This window comes from Musca autumnalis, unplaced genomic scaffold (genome assembly GCF_047663935.1).
Source record: "Musca autumnalis isolate F117 unplaced genomic scaffold, ASM4766393v1 scaffold_3, whole genome shotgun sequence".
Classification (NCBI taxonomy): Eukaryota; Metazoa; Arthropoda; class Insecta; order Diptera; family Muscidae; genus Musca; species Musca autumnalis.
Window position 1 is genome coordinate 95,191,635 of NW_027411866.1, and position 25,515 is coordinate 95,217,149.

The 25,515-nt window shown below is 35.1% G+C and overlaps 1 protein-coding gene across 5 annotated transcripts in view; it reads right to left on the reverse strand.

Annotated features, from left to right (window-relative positions):
• LOC141397052 (ras-related protein Rap-2b) overlaps positions 1-25,515 on the reverse strand; it is a 232,473-nt gene that overhangs the window by 154,269 nt on the left and 52,689 nt on the right. Inside the window, exon 1 of one of the 5 annotated variants that reach the window (XM_073972887.1) lies at positions 24,166-24,184. The exons of 3 other annotated variants lie outside the window; for them this stretch is intronic. The gene's annotated coding sequence lies outside the window, so the exon portion shown is untranslated. Of the gene's footprint in view, positions 1-8,822; positions 8,942-24,165; positions 24,185-25,515 lie in introns of those variants that run through there. One more of the 5 variants, XM_073972885.1, reaches the window with a different exon arrangement.

The window sequence follows — 25,515 nt, forward strand, 5'->3', positions numbered from 1 at the left end:
CCAACCCTTCTGATGTTTGGGTAGTAGATATCACGTTCCGACATCATCACTGAGGCAGCCGCTTATGATATACCTGCTGGCCGAATACCCAATGTGAGACTAAATATAAAGGCAGAGGCAATTTTCGCCATAGGTCAAGTTTCTGAGATATCGCGCGATGAAGTTTTTGATTTTTTCCCTATAATACTTGGTAAAATAGCTCCATATCTCCGTTTGACATTGTTATAGCTTCATTTTGAGGTGACATGTCTTCAGTCAAATCGATTGGCGAATCTTTTTGTCAATCTATTAATGAATAATAATAATAATAGCGCTACCGGAGAGCGAGCACCACTATTTGCCATGGATAATGCTCCAAATGTCATTAGAAACGCTAAATCATCCAAAGCGTTTTCCCTGATGGAATTTCCATGGTAATGCTGAAATGTGCTGGGAGTCGAGTATTTCACCAAAGTTTTCAATATGTCGCTATCCATCCAGATCGTTACCGTAGTCGTGAAAATATGCAGCGTGGTTCCTTTACTTGCCCATAGCAAAGGCTTTACTCCTCCCCAGCCTCAGAACTGGCCATGCAGTTGCCAATCATTAGCATGGATTCCGTAAGCAGCAAAGCACGCCAACAGCCCTTCATGCCACCTCCACACGTATTAGTCGAGGACTCGACCAGAGCAAGCCGTTCGATAGGACACCGCCAATAGGTGGAGCTCGACCTCTCAAAAGTCTTTGATATTGACAAGCACTCCATGGTGTTTAAGGACATTGGGCAGACTTCACTCCGGCCAAGTTTGAAACGTTGCATAATCAATTATATATGTGGGCGTTAGTAGTACGTTGAATTCAGGACGTTCAGGTACGTTGAATTCAAGAAGCCATGTAGAGTTAAGCAGGAAGTTCCCTAAGGTGGCGGAGAGCTTTGTAACTAAATACCAAATTTCAGCCATTTATGTTAAATGGATGTGGATAAAAGCTACGAAATACCGAAAAGCGGGAGGTGCCATTTTATGGGAGCTATATTAAAACGTGGACCTGTGCCCACCATTTTTTCAGCAATGTTTTATACCCCCGACGGAGACTGAATAAATACTCATTCATTTCGGTTGTATAATGCGGCTAAACGCTTCGAAGTACCGATTGCTGATCAAACTATCTGTAATTTGACATTTCAAGTTCCCTTTACTTACATACCTTTTCCAGCAAAATTGTTCAACATAAGTCCTGATTTTAATGTAGCCCACATATAAATGTGCCGCCAGATTGAAGAAAGTTTTATAGCCCGTTTCCACGGTACGTCGTTCGTTCTCTATTCGTTGTTCGACGCATAACTACGAATAAATTACTTATTTCCCCACACAAAATTCTATGAACGAACGACGATTTTTCTACGTTGTTCGAGTAGAAATACTCTCTGAACGACGAATAAGTATGTCCCATCCCTAACAAATGAGAGAATTTATCGAAAACATTAATTATGACATGGCTAAATTCAAAGTTGAAAAATTTGTTGAAAATACAAAAATTTTTAGAAAAAAGGAAAAATATGAATGAAAATTAATGAACTAAACATTTTATATAGATGCAGAAGGAAGATGGTTGTGTTTCCTTCTTAATTCCACACACATTTCTTGTCCGTTAGTTCAAAATCGCGTAAAAAATCGGAAACAAAAAGGAAACAAATAACTGAAAGTCTGTATACACAAACATTGTTTTGACATGTCTCTCTATCTTTAATTTTGAAAATAGAAACATATAAAAATATATTGAAAATTTAAAATTATTCAGAATTTATGGAAAAAGTGAATGAAATGTGTGTAGTTAAATATAGAAGATACATTTGAAGGAAAGTCTATTGCTTTTCCTATTCATTTAATGTATATTTTATGCGTTTTCGGTTTAAATTTTGGTGAAAACAAGGAAACAAAAATGAAGAACATTTTGTTTATGTTTCTGTTAATTACGAATGGTGTCGTGGAAACGGGTTAATTCGTGTACGTCGTTCGACAGGCGAACAACGTAATTGAAACGCTCGTGTGAACATGACATTAGAGACATTGTTTGACCTAATTTGGGTATTTGGGGTAAAATATCTCCAATAAAAATTGTGGGAAAGAAAACTAATTATTCCATTTATATTTAGAATATTTTATGGTGGAGGGTATAACAAGTTCGGACGTGCCACCCTATTGTGGTAATGGGTAGTATGTCTTTGTGCATTTGTGGGTAACATGGAAAAAGACGCGAGATAGACCCATAGTTCCTTTTGGGGACATACATAGAATCACTTTCTGAGTAGATTTATGCATGTCCGTACGTCTGTGCGTGTGTCTTTTGTTATACCCTCCACCATATTGTGGAGGGTATAATTAAATTTGCCACTCCGTTTGTAACACATCGAAATATTCATCGGAGACCCTATAAAGTGTATATATTCTTGATCAGGGTAAAATTCTAAGTCGATATAACCATGTCCGTCTGCCCGTCCATCTGTTGAAATCAAGATACAGCTCGCAATTTTTAAGATAGAGCTTTATAATTTAGTATAGATGTTCCTACAACTCCTGGGATGTTTGGTATTGCAAATGGGTTATATCGGTCCACGTTTTGATATAGCCTCCATAGAACGGTACCACCCGATTTTCGGTATTTTGAAGATTTTACCTTCAATGAAATTTTGTACTTAGTCTTCGTTGGGGCATAACACTTGTCTACAGAATGTTACGGATATAGGCAGACGCCTTCATATAGTCCCCATAGAAAGGTACCTCCCGCTTTTCTGTATTTTGAAGGTTATGTCCACAATAATCCATCGAAATGGCTGAAATTTGGTATTTAGTCTTCGTTGGGGGTATTCAACTTTTCCCACTAAATATGTAGGTGTATGTCCACGCCTTCATATGGCCCCCATGGAACGGTACCTCCGGCATATCAGTATTTTGAAAGTTAGCCACTTCTTTACCGAAATTGCTGGAATTTGGTATTTAGTTTTCTTCATAAACGAAAGGAAATTAATTGTTCAGTTTTACACGTGGTGGAGGGTATAACAAATTAGGCAGGCTCGAACTTAACGCCGTTCTTACTTGTTACTTGTTTATTTTCTTCTCTTTCATTCTGGGCTTCTTTCCTCTCATCGGTATCACGCCAACAAAATCAGTATTCTTGTAAATATTGTAAATACTCTACTTCAACATACATCTATAGTTTCCTGGAAGCCTTTTAAAAGTAAGCATTATAATTCGCCGCAGTTGGTTAAAACATCTTCCTTATTCATTTAATTTGTTAAATTAAATTTTTATAACAACAAAATCATTAGTTGACCATAATAAAACAGCAAATCTCTTATTCCAACAATACTTGGGGCTCATAACAAAACAGCTTCCCGAAAAACCATCACGTACTTTACTACTCAAGCATAAAAATGATTTTCCATGAATGGATATCCTTCCCCCAAACCAAAGAAATTAGTTACACATTCCGATGTTTGTAGTTGTTGTTGAAATTATTTGGATTGGCTTTGTTTGTTTCTTCTGCCAAGGCATTTCTATTCAACTAATTCTTGTTGTCATTGTTTTGGGGGACGGACATTTTCTTGTATTTAAAGAGCATGTAATGCACAAGGGATAAAACCACCACCCTACCCCCCCTGGAAGAGCACTTAGATGGAATGTTGATGGAAGGCAAAGGCATCTCATTAACGAAGAGCTACACATTCATTGCCTTCAGATGAATTCTACTTATTATCCTTAGTTTTCGTTGTGTGTATTTTGTGATTCGACCGAACAAGACAGAGAGTTGTTTTTCTTGGCAACTACAAGAAGCTGCTGATGCATTCCAACATTTTCCTTGAATGGGACAAAAAAAAGTAAACAATGTGAACCCTAGAGGCCTAAAAAGATAAAAACCAAAGAGTGAACAAAGTCATTAGGCTGGGGAGATATTCCACAGAGATCGAAGTACATCTATGGATGAAGTCTTGTCTTGTCGATAAAAAAAATAAATAAATAAATTTCTAAATCCTAGAGGAAATTTGAATTGCTGTATTTAATGGTGTCCACACAGTTGGTCGTTGAATATTGAAACTGATTGTAAATTTTTGTTTATAGATATTCCCCGGATGGATTTGCTGTTGTTTTGCTTTCAAAATTTGCCAATGAAGTTCTGTGGTCCCCATTGACTTTATAAATTAAAATATTTTGCGACATTAGGATTTTGCTGACAGAGTGATTATTCTTTCATTAAGTTTATCGTGTACTTCAGTTGTTGATGAAAGTTGAAGTTTCCAAGTCATTTAATTGTTGATACTAACCAATCTGTTTTGTGTCACAAAAACAGTGTAGCTACCACCTTCGAACTACCACTTCACTTACAAATATTTCAAGCCTGTGGTGAAAACGCGTCTATGACAAACCACGTTTTATAGAGGATAATTTTCAGCCATTTCGGTGGATTATTGTGGCACAAACTTCATAATGCCTAAAATCGGGAGTTACCGTTCTATGGGGGCTATATTAAGACGTGGACCTGTTCCGACACATTTCTGTGGGTTTTTTTATACCATAAACGAAGACTAAATACCAAATTTTAGGCATTTTGGAGGAATATTTAGGCCACAACCTTCAAAATTTCGTAAATCGGGAGATACCGTTCTATGGGCGCTATATTAAGGCGTAGACCGGTACCGACACATTTCTGGAGTACCACATACATATTTCATCTCGCATTGCATCGCTTGTGAAAATAAACAAAAATACTATAATTTGAACGTTTTTATACTGTGGTTCTTATATTATATTAATCAGAAACTGTTGTTCTCTCTGAAAAGAAAGAAATATGCCAAGAAAAAGCATTAGTAAGATAAAAAAGATAAAAAACTGGTTTGTGGTCAATGTAAGACTCAAATCATGGAAGAAGAAGATTCTATACAAAACAAAAACTCTCCACAACCAGTGCCCTAAGCTAGATAAATTGCAAATACAAAAACTAATGAGTAGGGGTGAGCACGCCTGTGTGCTAGCACACAGCCAAATTGTGAAAACGTACTCTTAGTTTTTTGTGAACCATAAACAATTAAAAGTTTATGCAAATTTTTATTTATATTTTTTAATAATTTGCATTGTGGACGATTTTAGACAACATTAATTTTTAAAAAATGTTGAAATAAGTACTGAAACATCAAGAAAAATTAAATATTAATTCTCTCTTAAATTTGCCTCTCTCTCGATTTTGCTCAGCTCTGCTAATGAGTGATCTCTCTCTCAAATATAAATGTTTTTTATGCTCACCAAATGAGAGTGCATACGTGCAAAAAGAACTCGAAGAAATAAAAACAAAATAAATCAGCTGGATAAGATAAAAGACACAATTCAGTACATGTCAACTCAATATGATGAAATATTAAAAGGCGTTGAAAAGAATAAGAAGAAAATAAAGAAACTAGAGAAAGAAAATTGTACGTTGAAAGAAGAAGTAGAACAACTCAAAACGTCAGTAAAAGTATTAAATGATTATAAAGTCCGTAATGACTGTATAATTAATGGAGTGAAACCTGATGAAACCGTTTCTGCAATCGATGTGGTAATCGACATAGGAAAGCAATCTGGTGTCGAGATGTCCAAGGATGAAATTGAAGATGCTTACTTTTTAAATAAAAAATCGATAAAAAAATCAATTGTGGTGAAATTTATGAATCAAAATTCAAAGAAAAGCTTAATGAAAGATAAATCCAAATTGAAAAATATTGATGCTTTTAAATCTGTTTACATAAATGACTATGTCAGCAGAGAAACTATGCACATTTTCAATCATTCTAAAACATTAAAATCTGTTGGATAAAAGTATATTTTTGTTAGAGGAAGCACATTATTTGTTAAAAAAGATGAGAAATCTAAGCAAATTCGAATAAAATCGTTGGATGAGGTTGACAGAATTTTGCAAAATTCCTTGAGAGTTGGATCGAGGCCATCAACATCTAAAAAGATTATAGATGTTTTGTCTGAAGATGAAGATTCTGATGATGAAGATGGTGATGATGACAAATCGTCGAACTAGTATTTTCCACATAATTATTATTTTTTCTTTGCATTTGTCATATTAAGATCAAATACTTTTATATTTATATCAATGTCAACTAAAAATAAATATTTTCAAAACATAAATTCCTTCAATGAATATGTATATTGTTAATTCTCTTCCGAATACATTAAACATTATATCTGTTAATGCAAGAAGTATCTCCTCAATATCAAAATTTAACAGATTTAAATCCGAAATTTGCAGTTTTAGTAATATTCCAAAAATTATCTCCGTTCAAGAGAGCTGGATCCACGCAGACTGTTCACGTTTATACTCTATACCAGGTTTTAATTCTTTACATTGTTGTAGACCAGACGGGTTTGGCGGAACATCGTTGTACATAAATAATTCAATTCAATAATTAGCTTCTGAAATTGGTAGTGATAATTACCTAGACTTTATAATGGTATCCTTACCTTTTTAGTAAACTGGAGCAATTGATACCAAAAACAAATAATCACCCTTGCATTTTTCTTGGCGATTTTAATATGATATATTGTCAAATACAAGTGAGAATATGAGGCTTACTAATATTTTCGCTGAACACCGCATATTTTCCTGCCATAACCTTGTAACCAGACCAGCAACTGGAACTAGTATAGATGGTATTTACAGTAATATTTTCGATAAAATTTGAATAAATTCTATTGAAACATCAATCTCCGATCACAACATGATGTTTTGCGCTATCGATTTAATGTGCGGCAGAGGAGATTTTATGATTGAAAACAAGTACCATCTTGACTCTAGAAAGTTTGCCTTATACTTAGAAAAGCAGTTAGGAACTTACGATGATAGTTTAGATTCTTCTGCCTAATATAAACTCTTATACAATACATTCTCATCTGCTGAAAGTCTTAGTGCAACCACTACCACAAATGTCGTTGACGTGAGGAAAAGAATGAGCCCTTGGATGTCAGAAAAACTAGTTTCCCTTATAAATTATAAAAATAAATTATTAAAGAAGAGGAGAAAAGATAAGAATAATAGCTTTCTGCGAGATAGAATACGAAGAATAAGTACTATTATACAATTATGTAACAAGACACTAATGAATAGTTACTACGACCATAATGTACGAAAGTATAGTGGAGAAAGTAAAAAGCTATGGTCCTTCTTAAACAATCAATTGGGTAAAAATATTGAAAGGCAAAACACCCTGGTGACGGAAAATGGTACTGTTTTAACTGATGACATGGGTAGAGCTCAACATTCCAACAAATACTTTTCACAAGTAATACAAAACATTCGAAGTGGATTTGAAACAAGTGGTCGTGATGATATTAATGTTTTTAACACGCTAACTAACGTTTCAACTAGTTTTTCCCTTTCGAGGATAAACAAAGAAAAAGTAGAAAATGTTGTGCTTGAACTGAATCATTGCAAATCACCAGGTTATGACAACATTACAATGTAAATGTTGTTAGTAAAACAATCATTAATATCTGACCGAATATGTCCCATATTCAACAAAATGATACAGGATTCATTATACCCAGCTGACCTAAAAATCCATAAAATTACTCCAATTCCCAAAATTCGTGGATCTAACAAAGAAACATATTTTAGGCCAATATCAGTCCTTCCCACCATCGATAAAATATTCGAAAAAATCATATGTGAACAATTATCTTCATACCTAGATGAAAACAACATTCTATTTCAACATCAATATGGTTTTAAAAAAGGTTCAGGTACACAAGAAGCCTTAGTAACGGTTATTGATACCATTTGTGCAGGCTTAGATAAGGGGTTTAAGGGAGTTACCGGTGTTTTCTATGACTTAACTAAAGCGTTTAATTTGGTAGACCATAATATTTTGATTAAGAAGTTGGAAAATATTGGCTGCACAAGTACAACATTGATGTTTTTTCAAAACTTTTTAGTTTGTCCAAATAGGTGAAAAGAAAAGCAAGAAACTTCCTGTTAAATTTGGTGTTCCTCAAGGGAGCGTACTGGGTCCTGTTTTATTTAAGATATTTGTTAATGATTTAAAAAATATTTCTTTTAAAGGGAAACTATTCATGTTTGCTGACGACATAGCTTTGTTTTATAACTATAGCTTGTTTTGCAAGCAGAAATAGAATATGATGCAGCAATTCTTGTAGAGTATTTGAGGTTAAATAAACCCGTATTAACATTTAATTGAAGAATCAGAGTCAGTTACATATCTTGGCATCTGTTTAAGTAGAAACTTGTCCTGGGATAACCATATTCAAAATATCAAGTCAAAAATATCTTCTGGAATCTGAATTCTTTACAAGTTTAAGCAAAAGCTTAATTCAGACGTAAAACTTTTGATATACCAGTCAATGGTATATGCACATCTAACCTACCTCCCAATAATTTATGGGTACAAGATGACTCAGAGTCTTAAAAATCTGCAGGCATCGCAGAACAAAGCTCTCAAAATTGTTTATAATCTTCCACTCAGAACGCATACGTTAGACCTGTACAACGATTACGCCAAAACCATCTTGCCTCTTAAGGGACTTTATAAATATCAATTATTGTTGTATATATTTAAATCCCTTCATGAAATAAATTCACAAACTCTCGCTTTTCAAAGAAATATGTCTCCAACGGGAAGATTTACACGACAAGCCGCAAGTTTAACTACCCAGCAAAAATTTGGTAGGCACATGTCATTACATTCTGCATTACCAGGTAATGCGTACTCATTACCCTCCGCATTATCAGACAGTACATATATAACAGATAACATATAACTATTTACATCCTTACTTACTACTTACCTACAAAGGAATAAGTACGGTGGCACAGGGCTAGTGTGTCTGACTACAAATCCTAAGTTTGTGTGTTCAAAGCTCATCGTCAGCATGGGAGTTTTTTGTTGACAAAATTACGAAGAAATGTTGATGTACATGGATGTTTTTAAACAACCCTTACTATTTGTACGAGTGGCCTAGTGTGTAGTGTGTTTGGCTAGAAATCAGAAGTTCATGTGTTCGACACCGGCAGGAAGCGGAATAAAAGAAAAAGAAGAAATAAGAACAAAAAATAATTGGAATGTTGAATTTGAATATAATTTCACCACATTTGTTCTAAAAATAGAACATATGCTTTTTAGCTTTTTTTTACTACTGGTAAGTGGTTAAATATGTACTTAAAACACACATTTAAGGAAGTACTTCCTCCCTATGACATCCCCATGTTAAAATAATGACTTTTACGGTCATTTAGTAAGTAGTTACAACTGCAAAAATTTACTGAATAAAGTCATTATTTGGTAATGACATTTTTTGCTGGGTATTGTGAGATGTCGTTTTGAATGTACAAAACAGCGAATATCATTTTGTGGTCCAAACGAGTATAATCAACTGTCGTCAGAATTAAAAGAAATAGCAGCGTTGTCTACATTCAAAGCTAAGTTGAAAGACTATTTATTACAAAATATGGAAATACTTCTTGTTTAATTTGATTTTTAATTGTATAATTTGTTCATTGTTATTAATAATAGTTGCCTATTTAGCCTCTATAAAGCCTTTTGGCGCTGAGGCATAACTCTACATTGTAACATTTGAAAATTGTACAATAAAAATTACACAAAAAAAGTACTATGGTGGTTTTATACTCCATATTAAGACTTAATACCAAATTTCAGCTATTTCTATTCTATTCTATTTATAAAAATACCATAACCTCTTTCTTATGTCCCCAGTTACGCTGTGCTAGTATTTCCCAGCGGCAAGAATGGAACTGGAGAGAGGTAAGCAGTTCCTTATAGTCTTTAGCTACATAGCCCAGTCGAAAGAAGTCAGGCACGTGTAACAGCAGCGGCGAATCGTACAGACCGATCTCCCCTTTTTGTAGTCAGTAGCGAAGATAATAGAGACACTTCTCTTCCGACAAATACACAGTACAAAAAGAGCAGAACACGCCATATCGAATCAGAACAGACCGTGCGACCGTACGGTCTTGGAGGCTGTTGATCTATCGAAGGTGTGGGATTCAGAAATAATACGTCTAAGACCCGCAGATTAATCAGAGAGTTTTCCAAAGTTGGGGTGATATCTCCGGAACTGAGTAAACTACGTACCTACATACGTGTTCACTACAAATCCGAAGGGAAGTCTCCCTTATCTTATGTCAATGTGTGCAGACCGATTCATATTGGTTACATGATATGGGACCAACATGTTATCGTCGATTCCAAGAGGCGTATCTTATAACGCCACTTGTAGAGAAGTTTCTCATGGCTGAAATACACAGGAAATATAAGCCAGGATTTGTCACCTCTGAAAATTGTGGTGTTCTGGTCTGGGATTGATCCGCAGACCTTTTGAGTGCAAAGCGGATATGCTTACCACTTCAACACAGTGGCTCTCAAAAGTCTACCTTTGTGAAATTCCACACCATATAGTGATCGTAATGTCTGCACATGATTGTACGATCTTGGTGTCGGGTACTTTTATGATCGACGATGTGATATGTGATAGGTTGAATACCTACATAGCTGACTTAGTGCAGTACCTCCATCTGAGTAACATGCCAATATTCGCCGCTAAATCCACAGCCACACCTTTCCCACATGGATAGCTGAAATGAGGCTCCCCTTAAAAATATTAGTCCATGATATCTTCATTCCGATCACAAACTACCACAAAATACCCCAAAATATTGGGTGTAAGGTTTAATAGAATGTTTAAGTCGTCTGCGCAAGCCACAGCTATTTGCAGTGTTAGTGCTACGCAGTGGAAGAATATTCAAACTTGCCGGAATACCGTCTTGAGGACTGCAACAGGGTGCCTACTCATGGCACCAGTGGACAATCCTTATGAGAAGACGAAGATTTTGTAGGTGAGTAAGCACGGCAAGATGTTGTCAATGCAATAACTGTTTGGGTGTTACCCGTCACTAAAATTCCTACCACAATCTAGTGGAAATGCTTCCCCCACCCATTCACGTGAGGAGAGATCTTCATGATATAGAGAGATAGAGGGAGGTCCAAAGCTACGGGCCTGAATAGCGTTTAAACTGATGCAGTTGCGCAAGCAGTACTAAGGTAAAGTGTGGATGCCGTACTTGGAGAGCATCGCCCATCCATTGCAGCAAAAGAAGTCAAATGTGTGGTTTCAGCACATTTAAAATCCGGACTATGCTGTCGCCTCAAATCGCTTTGGGCCCAAATTGATGGCACGATACCCAACATATGCCCTTCATATGGAAACGCTGCATTTATAGCTACACAGCTAACCCCACTTACCTGCCTTCTGATTCCTTATGGGTGCAGCCAGTCGAGGTGGCAGAATTAGAATTACAGAACAAGTAGTGGAATTCTCTAACTCATTTTTATACCCTCCACTACAATATGGAGGGGATAATTAGCTTTGTCATTCTGTTTGCAGCATATTGAAATATTCGTCGCATACTTTATAAAGTATATGAATTCTTGATCAGCATAAAATTTTAATGCGATATAACCACGTCCGTCCGTCCATTCGTCTGTTGAAATCTAGATACAGCTCGTAATTTTTAAGATAGATCTTTTTAATTTAGTATAGAAGTTTCTATTATTCCTGGAATGTTTGGTATTAAAAATGGGCTAAATCGATCCACGTTTTGATATAGCTCCCATAGAACGGTACCTTCCGATTTTCTGTACTTTAAAGGTTGTGGCCCCAATTTCCCACCGAAATCGCTGAAATGTGGTATTGATTTTTCGTTGAGGGTATAAAACATTCCACCTGAATGTTGTAAGTATAGGCCCACGCCTTTATATAGCCACCATAGAATGGTACCACCCGATTTTCTGTGTTACGAATTTTTTGGCCTCAATATGTCACCAAAATGACTGTAATTTGGTATTTAGTCTTCGTTAGGGGTATCAAACTTTCCACCTAATACTTGTCGGTATAGGTCCACGCCTTCGTATAGCTCCAATAGAAGGGACCCTTCCGATTTTCGGCATTTAGAAGGTTGTGGCATCAATATCCCATCAAAATTGCTTCGAAGGGGGGTTTAAACATATCAAAAGTGAATTATCAGTTTATTATCATAGAAGGATACCTGTCGATTTTCGGTATTTTGAATTTGCTGAAATTTAGTATTTAGTCTCCGACGGGGCTATAAAATTTTCCAACAGAAATATATCGGTATAGGTCCACGTCTTTTTATAGTCCCGATTTCTGGTATTGTGAAGGTTGTGGCGTCATTTGGCACTTAGTCTTCGTTGGGGTATTAACCTTTCCACCATAAATTTGTGGGTATGGGACCACGTCTTCATATAGCCCTTATTGAACTGCACCTCCCGATTTTCCATATTTTAAATGTTGTGGTCTCAATATCCCTTCGAAATGGCTTAAATGTAGCATTTTGTCTCCACTTGGGGTATAACAGGGTATATTCCGATTGGTATTTTGAAGGTTGTGACCTCAATATCGTACCGAAATGGCTGACATTTCGAATTTTGTCTTCATTGGGGATATACAATTTTCCACAATTTATACAAATACAATTTACGTCTTCACATAGCCGCCATCGGGCAGTCTTTCCCGATTTTCTGTGTTTTGATGGTGGTGGCCCCAATATCCGAAATATCTGAGTTTTGGTATTTAGTCTCTTAAGGGCGTATTAAACTTTCTACCGGATTTTTTTGGTATAGGTCCACATCCTCGCATAGCCCCCATAGAAAGTACCCTTGCGATTTTCGGCATTTTGAAGCTTGTGGCCTCAATATCCCATCGAAATGGCTGAAAATTGGTACTTTGTCTTCATTGGGGATATAAAACTTTCCACCAGAAATTTATCGGTATTGGTTCACGTATTCATATAGCCCCATAGCCAGATTTTCGGTGTTTTGAAGGCTTTATCGTCATGATGAATGGATGGATGGAATGAATGGATGATATTTTGTATTTGATCTTCAATGTTCCAGAAGAATTTTATCAAAATAAGTTCATATTTTAATATACACCCCATAGTAGGATATTTCCTGATTTTCGGTATTATAAAGATTGTGGCCTCAATATCTCATCGAAATGTCTGAAATTTAGTATTTAGTCTCTCCACCAAAATTGTGTCGCTAGGGATAAAGAATTTCCATTAAAAAACAACATACGATATAACTCCACGTTTTGTTGCAGCTCTTATTATAAAGGGCGGTCCATTTAGAAGTTCCTACTTTCTTTAAAGAAAAAACACCGAAAATTGAGCGGGGAATGGTTATTATCATTTGAAAGAATATTCGATGACATTTATTTTTTGGCCGAGGCTACGTCTCAGACGGTCCATCCTTTGAGTCCAATTTTCAATGACTCGTTCAAGCTTTTCGACTAGTAACTGGCGAATGGCACGTCTGAAGTTTTCCCCCAAAACCGGAATAGATGCGAATTTATCCGCAAACAATTTTGACTTTACATGTTCTCACAGGAAAAAGTCTAACGGAGTGATATGAGACAATCTTGGTGGCCAATCGACTGGTCCAAAACGTGTTCACCGAAGTGTTCTTTCAATCAATCCATTGTCGCAATACCGGTCGGCATTGCGATGAAGTCTTAACCGCCATAATTTTGAAGAAATAGGGTCTAACGATTCCACCGACCCACAAACTGTAATTTTTTCTGGATGAAATGACAGCTATTGAATCTCTTTAAGTTGTTATTCTTCCCAAAGGTGGCAATTTTTTTTCTTTACATACCTATAAGGCCAGAAATGTGTCTCATCACTGAGCAAAATTAGGCTTGAAACACACTCCCCACATAACGCGAATTTTCATAAGCTTTCCATGAAAAAATGTCAAACAGTACTTAACAAAAATAACATGAACACGTGACCCTACACACGGGTGATCTGTCAAAAAAGGCTGCTGAAAAAAGTACCTCTTGTTGGATCACCCGTTATAAGGGTACGACCAGATTTAAAATGTTTTGAAGATTTTAATCACATTTTTCTACCGAATTGGTTAATAATTGGAATTTTGTGTTCCGCGAAGATAGAAAACTCACACGCGAATAACTATACATATGTAGCCACGATTTAGTCTATGCCCCATGAACCGGTATTGCCTAATATTAAGTATTTCGAGAGTTTTCAAACCGATATTGCTGTTATTTTGGTATTGTGTATTGTCAGAAGATACAAAAGTTCAGTTTCAGAAGATATTGTAAATATTGGTCCATGTTTTGGAAAGAAAAACGATAACGCCCTATGTGAGCTCTCATTGCTACATTTTACTTCTGAAGTGGATGTAACTTGTATAGATAGAAAACTTCTACACAGATAGAATAGAAAACTTCTACACAGAAATTTATCAAGATAAATTGAATATCATCAGTTAAGATATTCTACTCCTCCAAAGAAAAAAACTTAACGGGGAGAAAGAGCTTAGTACCCTCACAAACGAAAGGGATCTTATTGTTTCTATTTACAGTTCGACCCGGCCGAACTTTACGCCGCACAGTGGTTCAGAATCGTGTTCCTGGTCAAAACTCTGTAACTTTTGAACGGATAGAGATATTTTCATAATTATTTTTTTTTTGTTCGACAGATAACACTCAGTTTTCCGACACATTAAAAGCAATCAAATTCTATCGGTTGCAGAGAAATTTAAGGTAAAAGTTGTTTTATATTGTGCATCAAAATATGAGTGTTTTTGAGTTTTTATATGTTCTAACTATTTAACAAGTTAAAAAGCGTTAAGTACGGCCGCCCGAACTTTTTATCCCCTCCACCATAAAATACTCTGAGCTAATATGGAATTATTAGTTTTCTTTCTGTTGCGAAAGTACTTATGCACACAATTTTAGCTGGAGAAGTCACTTGACCACAAGAAACCCTAAGTGCCAAATTATAGCCAATTCGGCCAGAACATGTAGCTAAAAACTTCAAAATACGGGAAATCGGACGGTACTGCTATGTGGGGGCTATAAGAAAACGTGGACATATGTCCATAATTTTTGGTGGAGAAGTTTTTTGCTCACTGGGAACCCTAAATGTCAAATTTAAACTAATTCAGTCTGAAAATGTGGCTAAAAACGTCAAAATATCTGAAATCGGGCGGTACCGTTATATGGGGGCTATACTATATCGTGGACCGATATAGCCCATCTTCGAACTTTATCTAAGTTCAGACCAAAAACATATGTGTACGAAATTTCATCGGTGTTGTTCAACTCATTCGGAAGATAGCGTGATTACAACAGTCGGACGGACGGACAGACAGGGCTAAATCGACTAAGAATTTTATGCTGAATATATACTTTAGACGGTCGCAAATTACAAACGGAATGACAAACTTAATATACCCTCTATAAATTAAAAAAATGGAAATTAAAAAAGAAGTAAAAAAGTTACGTTTTATACCCTCCACCATAACATATTCTGATACTAAATTATTATTTTCTTTCCTGTCCACAATTTTAGGTGGAAATATTTTGTCACCACGGATACCTAAAATGCATCTAAAAATGTCTTCAATCGGGCGGCACCTTTATATGGAGCTATATCAAAGTATGGACCTGTGTTCAAAATTTTTGATTTAGAAGTATTGTGATCACTGAGAACCTCAAATGTCGAATCACAGATAGTTCGGTTAACAAATGTTACTGTACTCCTCAAAAACCTTAAAATCGGGTAAAAAATGCATCTAAAAATGTCTTGAATCGGGAGGCAAATTTATATGGAGCTATATCAAAACATGGACCATAATAAATTTAGGAGAAGAAGTTCTGTGACCATTGTGAAATTCAAAGGTGAAATTACAGATAGCTCGGTGAAAACATATACAGTATGCAAAGTTCATATTCGTACACCCCTAAAAAATGAATAAAATCGTTATTAATTCCATATTTTATGTGCAAATAATGAAATATTTGATAGGAATTGCCATAACGAAGAAAGATTTAAGAATAACAAAACAAAGTTTTAATTTATTCCGTCATTTAGGTATAGATGGCGCCTGTGTGGGTGGCAAAATTCGTATTCGTACACCTATAAGCACTATATATTTGGAGTTTTTAAGGATTTTCAAAGCAAAATACCGCAAATTTTTGTTTTATTCCTCTTTTTTAATCCCTCTGCTATAGAAATATTTGAAAATAACGGTAATTTTATTAAAAATGTTGCATGAATAAAAAATCGGAGGAATATTTAAAATCCTTAAGAAAATTGTGCTAGATATGATTAGCTATTGCAATTTATTCCCGAATTTTTGACGAAAATAGCTAATAGCAGTCCTTCTGTAACAATATTCGAGGTCTAATATGAAAATAAATGTTGTAAGCGTTTGGAAATGCAAAGAAACGTAATGCGGGTTTAGGTAAAGTAAACACATTTTTGGTTTTTACTTGGTATATATCGCAAGTTTCGTTTTATATTTGACATAAAATGTATTGAAGTTTTAGAATACGGTTTCGAAAATCATTTTATGCTGAAAACTGTGAGAAATTATGAAGAAAAATGAAACTGTACAAGTTTTCATACTGTCTGCGTACGACTGAAATTCTACGTTTACAATGAACGAGGGTTATGGCTGCCGAATTGCGTATATAATGGTTTTTACTTCTTGAGAATTATATTTTTTAACAAAGGATCCATAATGAGTACAAAAATGTCAAAAGAATGAAGTAAATTGTCCAGGAAGGAGCGTGGGGTAACCTTTTGAAGAAATGCATTATTTCTGGGAAAATTTTCTTCCTTAACATTTTTTTTATTCCTAGTAATTTCCGATATTTCTTGACATAAAATGATTTTCGAAACCGTATTCTAAAACTTCAATACATTTTATGTCAAATATAAAACGAAACTTGCGATATATACCAAGTAAAAATGAAAAATGTGTTTACTTTACCTAAACCCGCATTACGTTTCTTTGCATTTCCAAACGCTTACAACATTTATTTTCATATTAGACCTCGAATATTGTTACAGAAGGACTGCTATTAGCTATTTTCGTCAAAAATTCGGGAATAAATTGCAATAGCTAATCATATCTAGCACAATTTTCTTAAGGATTTTAAATATTCCTCCGACTTTTTATTCATGCAACATTTTTAATAAAATTACCGTTATTTTTAAATATTTCTATAGCAGAGGGATTCAAAAAGAGGACTAAAACAAAAATTTGCGGTATTTTGTTTTGAAAATCCTTAAAAACTCCAAATATATAGTGCTTATAGGTGTACGAATACGAATTTTGCCACCACACAGGCGCCAGCTATACCTTAATGACGGAATAAATTAAAAATTTGTTTTGTTATTCTTAAATCTTTCTTCGTTATGGTAATTCCTATCAATTATTTCATATTTGCACATAAAATATGGAATTAATAACGGTTTTATACATTTTTTAGGGGTGTACGAATATGAACTTTGCATACTGTAGATGGGGATGGAATCCCCAAAACACCCAATGTCGGGAGGTACCTTTATATGGGGACTTTTAGCAAAAATATAGCTCTGTATTGACAATTTTCAGTGTGCGAAAAATTTTTCAAAATGCCAAAAATTGGGAGAAGCCTTTATATGAGGGCTATAGCAAAACAGTGACAATTTTTGGTGGAGACGTCTTGTCATCACTGGGAACTTCAAATGTCAAATTATAGATAGTTCTGTCAAAAAATGTAGCTAAAATCATCAAAATAGCGAAAATCGGGACCGTTATATGGGGGCTAGCCAAAATTTGGATTTATATTAACAATTTTTGGTGGATATGTTTTTTGACCGCTGAGAATTTCAAACGTTAAATTACAGGTAATTCCTTTAAAAAAATTAGCTAAAATATTTTATATTTTATATATATGTATATATGTATACGTGAACTTGGAACTATATGGCGGCTACACCAAAATTTGAACCTAGATTAACAGTTTTTGGTACTAAAACATGGACCTATGCTGACGGTTTTTTGTGGAGACCACTGGGAACCTCAAATGTAAAATTCCAGGAATTTCGGTCAAATAATGTAGCTAAAATGCCCAAAATACCGAAAATTGGGAGGTACTGTTATAGGGGGCTGTACTAAAACATGGACCTATGTTGACGGTTTTTGGTGGAGATGTTTTGTTACCACTTGGAACCTCAAATGTAAAATTCCAGGAATTTCGGTCAAATAATGTAGCTAAAATGCCCAAAATACCGAAAATTGGGAGGTACTGTTATAGGGGGCTGTACTAAAACATGGACCTATGTTGACGGTTTTTGGTGGAGATGTTTTGTTACCACTTGGAACCTCAAATGTAAAATTGCAGTTCGGTCAAATAATGTAGCTAAAATCTCTAAAATACCGAAAATCGGGTGGAATCGTTATATGGGGGCTATACTAAAACATGGCCCTATGTTGACGGTTTTTGGTGGAGATGTTTTGTGACCACTGAGAACGTCAAATGTAAAATTGCGGGTAGTTCGGCCAGATAATGTAGCTAAAATTCTCAAAATACCGAAAATCGGGAGGGACCGTTATATGGGGGCTATACCAAAACACGGACCTATGCCCATATCTTTTGGAATGTAAGTTTGTTGATCACTAGGAACGCTGAATATCAAATTATAGCTAATTCGGTTTGAAAATGTGACTAAAAACGGCAAAATACCTGAAATCAGAGGTATCTTTGAAATTGTGACTAAAAACGGCAAAATACCTGAAATCGGGCTGTATCTTTATATGGAGGCTATACCAAAACGTTGACCGATATAGCCCATAATCCAAATTGACCTGCCTGCAAACAAAAGACGCATCATCCCAAACTTTCAGCGTCCTATCTCCATTTTTGTGGATGCTAGAGTGATTACCACAGATAGACGGACGGACAGATCGACTCAGAATCTTACGCTGATCAAGAACATATATACTTTATAGGGTCGCAAAAGATTATTTCAATGCGTTGCAAACGGAAAAACATACTACATACTATGGTGGAGGGTATAAAAAATGTCAATTTTTTTTTTTAATTTAAATTTTTTTCCAAAGTTGAAAATACTCCTTGGATTTTCAGAAAACTCTTATAAAAACTCATTTATTAAAAAAAATGTCCATTTGTGAGAAAAACCTATAAATGGGAAACGGTATGGAAAAACACACACATTTTTACCCATGTAATTTCAATAAATTCAAAATAGTGTAAAACGGACGGAACTGCTACAAAAGTATACATGGACTGAAAGAGGACACTCTCGGGCATCATTCCGTGAAAGCTGAACATTGTTCCAAGCTGTTCCCTAAAAGTTCTAGTCCACTAAACTTGGAATTTCACCAAAATTTGGTACCTAAGGAAAAATAAATTCTACGGTAATTTATTAAAGCGACTTCCAAAGGCAACAATCCTTTATAATAATAATACTTGTTCCACAAACACCCCAGGCGGGACAAGGGTGACTTCTCTCTTGAGTGCACCCCGTGCATACCATTGCACCACGATGGCACAATCCTACCTACCTAAAAAAATAACAACGAACACAATATATCGTCTGCTCCGTCGGAAAAGGTCGTAAGTCCACTTTTTTTGGAAATCGCGTTTTTGTTACAGGATGATAATACAAGTCAAAAAACGTCGTAGGATACAAAGAAAATGATAGTATGTCGCGTTTTTCTATACGTTTTGCCCTTGTCGGAAAAGGTCGTAAGTCCACAAAACGTACAAATTTGAGTACGAAAAGGTCGTAAGTCCACAAGAAAATATATACTTTAAAAGAATACTACAGCTAATGTAGTTCAGATATAATTTTTAACGTCATCCATGGTTGGGGTACAATGTAAAGAACTAGCCTACACCATTGGATGATAATCGGATGATATATGGCGGAGCCTGTGGACCAAACTTTTGAACAAAAATGTGATAATTTCTATATTGCAACGAAAATTTACATTTGAAATCTATTTTCCCCTATAAGCGAACTGATTATGAAAAATGGACTTCTGGCCTTTTTATTGATACAAATTTGGATGCTGTATGTGTTCAAATACCTCATGTATTGAAAAATTTGTAAAAAAAATCAACATTTTTACTGTTTTTTCTGTCGTATATCTTACTTAACTTTATTCACATAACGAGATAAGTTTGTATTCTGAATTTAATAAAGTAATCCCTTCTAAGGGACGGGTAAGTGCAATGTTTATATTATTAAATCATTCTAAAATAATAATTGATTGAAATGTTATTAAACTAAGAAGACATCATGGTTTTTGCTAACAAATAGCAGTAGAATTTGGAATGGAATTAGACGATAGTTTTCACGGTGATTCTGAAAGCTCTGATGATAAACTTCCTAACGCAGGAAGACGTTACTTGCTGAAGATTATACATGGTTTGCAGACAAAAACAAAAGATGCAGTGAGTTGGGGCAGAAATACTTGGGAAGACAAAAAATGACACTATTTGGTATTACAAGGTAGCTAAGAAACCACGTACATTAACGGAATTAATCATGAAATTTAACTGAACGAAAAGGTCGTAAGGCGAAAATACAAGGTCTTAAGTACAACGTGTCATGTTTTATATTAAATATTAGCCCAACCGGTTACCTTTTCTTATGTCAATTATAATTTTTCCATCGCAAATTAGTTGGAATACGCAAGTGACTATTAATAACAAGTAAGAACGTCGTTTAATGCGGCCAGGCCGAACTTGTTATACCCTCCACCATGAGTTGTATTGAATTTTACTTCAATTAGTTTCCTTTCGTTTATTAAGAAGACTTAATACCAAATTTCAGCAATTTCTGTAAAACAATGTGGCTAACCTTCAAAATACCGAAATTCGGGAGGCACCGTTCTATGGGGCTATATGAAGGCGTGGACCTATAAAGACAAATTTATGGGAGAAAGTTTTACACCCAAACGAAGAATAAATGCCAAATTTCAGCCATTTCGGAGGAATATTGAGGCCACACCTTCAAAATACCGGAAATCGGGAGGTACCGTTCTATGGGGCCTATGTGAAGGCGTCAATGCCAAACATCCTAGAAGTAATAGAAACTTCTATACCGAATCTCGAAGATCTATCTTAAAAATTGCGAGCTGTATCTTAATTTCAAAAGACGGACAGACGGTCATCGTTATACCGACTTAGAATTTTACTCTGGTCGGGTCTTATTGCTAAAATATGTACCCAGGATTGGGGAAACCGAATCGTTCGGAAGTTTTATATATAGCACTATTAAAAAATAGGGCAAAGGTGTAACCCGCCCCTCCGAAATTCAACAAAATATATAGCCTACTTCCACCAAGGGATAATCTGAAAATTACATGGAATAAGTACTTATGGTCGGAGATTAAACACCCGTTGCCTCGCAAATTAATTTTCTGACCGATACTTTCATAACTTTTGCAAAAAAGCATTCTTTAAAAAATAGGGCCTGCCCCCACACCCTCCGAAATTCAAAAAATATAAAGCCTATTTTCACCACGGTTGTTCCTTGCCGTTAAATTTATGCGGAACATAGAAACATACACACATTGTCTTTTATATATTAGATTTCACACAAAAGATTTGGTCCATTAAACCCGCTAAAAATTATCTCATCGCCATGTTAAATTGCAAGCTTATTCTTTGTCTTAAACTAAATTCATTCTTAAAAATTCGCGCCGATCGGAATTTTACTGCGATCTACAGGACAGCTACAATGTCGGGTAAAAATTGTGGGTTTGGTCCATTTCACACCTTTCGATCATAACTAACATATCTGGTCGGAACCCGACCTCTCCTCAAAATTTCGTGATGATCGGTCCAAAATTGAGGCCTGGAGTTTGATTACAATTGTTAATGGGTGGACGGACACACATAGCTAGATCGCTTTATCTCGTCAAGATATGAAAAAATGGCAAGGGGAGGGGGTCTACGACGAATACTTCGTGATGTTACACGAATATTGAACAAAACAAACTTATAATACCCTTTTCCACATTGTTTTGTAAAGTATAATTATTTTATTTTAAAAACGTCCGTAAATTGTAGGAAAAGGTCGTAAGTCCGTACAAAAATACAAAACTGTACAAGGAAAAGGTCGTAAGTCCAAAGACATCCAATTATCTCCCAAACGCGACGGAATTTTATCAAACAAAGTACAGGTATTGAAGCGGAATAAATAAACGAAGAATATTGCCTTTACCATCATAATAAAATCTTTAATACAGAAAGCGCTGGAATGTTTTTTCTTCCTCCTGAAAAATTTTATCAGAGGGACTTACGACCTTTTCCGACGGAGCAGACGATATGTTATAGTTTCTGCGATATAGCTGTTTTTTCTCCAGATATTTGCAAAAATTACGTATTTTCCAAAATTCGGAAACATTATTCGTCTTTAGGAGCACACTACGCCCATACCTTCCAATATTTTGATCTAATTTTTTGCCTTTCTTAGTTTCAATATGTTTACTATCGAATCCCATATAGAAAATAACAATCGGTGACAGCAAAAATGGGGGTTTTGGCCAGGAAAATCGATTTCTAAACCACTGTGCGCCGTGATTAAGATTTGTACGTTGGCAAGCAAAATAAAGTTGCCGCTACAATCAACAATTATTATTGCTTCTGTAATTAAAAACATATTTATATCCAAATCCACTATGTGGAAAGGGTTTTATAAGTTTGTTTTGGTAAAAATTCATGAAACTCCGCGATATATTCGTCGGAGACCCCCAATGTGGTATACCAATCTTCATATCTCGATGAGATAAAGCAATTTTGAGATGTGTGTCTATCCGTCCGTCTGTCCATTATAAATTGCAAGCAAACTCCAGGCCGGAATAGATCCCTATTTTTATTGTGGTGATCGTTAAATATTTAGCGGGTGAAATAGACCAAAAACATAATATTTATCCAATTTTGTAGCGGCTCTGTAGGTCGCAATAATAGTCCGATCAACGCGAAATTTTAAATAAGGCAAGAGTATATGACAAAGAAGAAGCTTTCAATTTGACATGGTGATCAGATAATATGGACCAAAATTTTTGTGTGAAAATTGTTAAAATGTTTAATATACATCTTATATATTTATTTCTAAAATAAATATTCCGCCAACGTAAATAGTAATTGGAAGGCGAACTTCTGACCTTTATATTGATATCAATTGTGTTAGTTTACATGGTAAGATAACAGAGTTACAGCCTAATATATCCAGTTATTTGTTTGTGGTGTTAATGTTTATGATTAACACGCTAGAGGTCGCAATTGTAGCGCAATAGTCACGAAATTTTGCACGATGTAAGAGTTTAGGTCGAAGAAGTTGTCTACAGCTTCTGGATGATGATTTGATATTATTTAGCGGGTGAAATGGGCCATTACTTTTGTATGAAAAATATAAAAATTTAAATTTTGATCCTTATTTTAATTCCTGGAGGGCATAGTAGTCTACATATAGAAGAAGAACTATTTACCTTTCCCCTGATGCATATTACAGTAATGTGTCAGATAGATAATAGGCCTACTGCCTAATATATAATGGGTTCTGTGTATAGAACCACATTTTCCTCCCAGTTTTTGCATTATTTCAAATTACGTGGAGCCCTATCGTAGTAGTTCAATTGGATCTTTTATACATATATTGCATGGGTTCGCTTCGCCAACTATAATTTTTAATGTTATTGGTGTCAGTAACTTTAAAGTTTTTTTTTGAAATATTAATTTTTGTGAAGGTAAAGGAGCCATTGAAAATTTGATGTGGCCTAGCTTGGTAATGGAACCCGGACATTCAGCATGCAATTGCATCACCGAGGAACCCTATATGAAATGTCATAACATGGGCAATTTTATATTTTCAGATTATTTAGGAATAGAAGTTCGAGACATTTAATATGATAAATGCGAAAAAATCATTGCGTATATTACAACATCTTCAAATGTCCATGGTACCAATATTTATTGGAGCCACCGTGGTGCAATGGTATGGGTCAGGCAATATCAAATTTTCAACGGTGGAAAAATACCCCTCAGCCATGTAAAACTTCTCCATATCATTGATCCAAAATTAATTGGGGAGCAATCATTGTTGTGAAAGAAGTCTCCTTTGGCATTTAGGGATGTTTGTGAAACAATTATTTTAATCTTATGTAATCTGGATATGATAAGGTGATAAATGTAATTTCTTACAATAAGTTTATTTGTTCCATAATGGAATTTTGATTTACTTAATAATAATACTCACTGGTAGTGATGTAGAGTATCACATGGTCGGTTCTCTCAGACTATAGGCTTTGCTTACTTGTTTTTGAATAAATTTCTTTTGTTCTTTTTTCGAGTTGATGTATGAAAGTAAGATGAAATGCAGTATTAGACGAAAGGTGTTAAAAGAAGAAATATTCTACTCAAAATTTCACTGTATGTACCAAAACAAACTAGATATCTAAGTAAAATACTTTGTTAAGAAAACGAGGTTACAAAATTAGACTTTTACTTTTACTTTTAGACTCTTAATAAAAATTTATTCTATACTGAGTCAAAATCTCCTAAAATAATTCCATTTTATGGGGACTATGTCAAAAGAAGAAATGTTCCAAATCAAATTTCATTTCATTCTCTGAACAAAAGAGATTTGTAGCTATAAAATTTAACATCTTCATCTTCTACCGTTTTTATTCACATTTTCGTTATCTACGGCCACAAAATATATTTTATTGATATTTTTCATTATAAATTCTTTTAGAAGATTATGTCTGTTCGATCCGAACTTGTTTTGAAATATCTATGGTGAATATATATATAGGGAAAATATTGATAACCCAGATCGGACTTTGTTAAATTACGTATTTTAGTACTATATTACGTCATCAGGATAAGTCATAGGTTTCTGATATTGTATGTGCAAATGCGGGGATAGTCTACGGCTATTGTCCAGTGTATATATATCTGAGAGTCCTAACATCCATGATTTTGGTATGGTCCTAAATACTATAATGATGGCAGCTACTCCAGCTCTGATAAAATCGACTGAATTAATTATATTTTCATAGTACTAAAATACGTAATTTTACAAAGTCCGATCTGGGTTACCGATATTTTCCCTATATATATTCACCATGGATATTTCAAAAACAGTTTGGATCGAGCACACATAATCTTCTGAAACTAAAACTTAGATAAAGTACAACATTAACCCTAAACCGTGATTTTACTTTTGGCAGATTCCTGGCGTTTAGGTACGATTTAGAGTTTTGGTGTATTCGGGGACCTATAGTAAAATTTATGACAAATAATTTTGTAGAATATTTTGATCTGATACGACCACATTTTAACGTTTTTGAAAAAGGGGCCAAAGGGGGGTAATATTGCCAAAGACACTTTATACCTAAAATGCAAGGATTCCAAGGAATCTGATGTCGAATATTTCAAACCCTGTTGAAATGGGCGGAAATTGCCACGCCTATTTAGGTTACTTCCCGACGTAAACTTTCAAAACGCCGATGCACGTGTCTTCTTGTTTTCGGTCCTCTTTCATAATCTGGCCGAATAATAATTTTTGTTGTTTTTTGTGTTGTACAGTGTTATTTAAACTCAG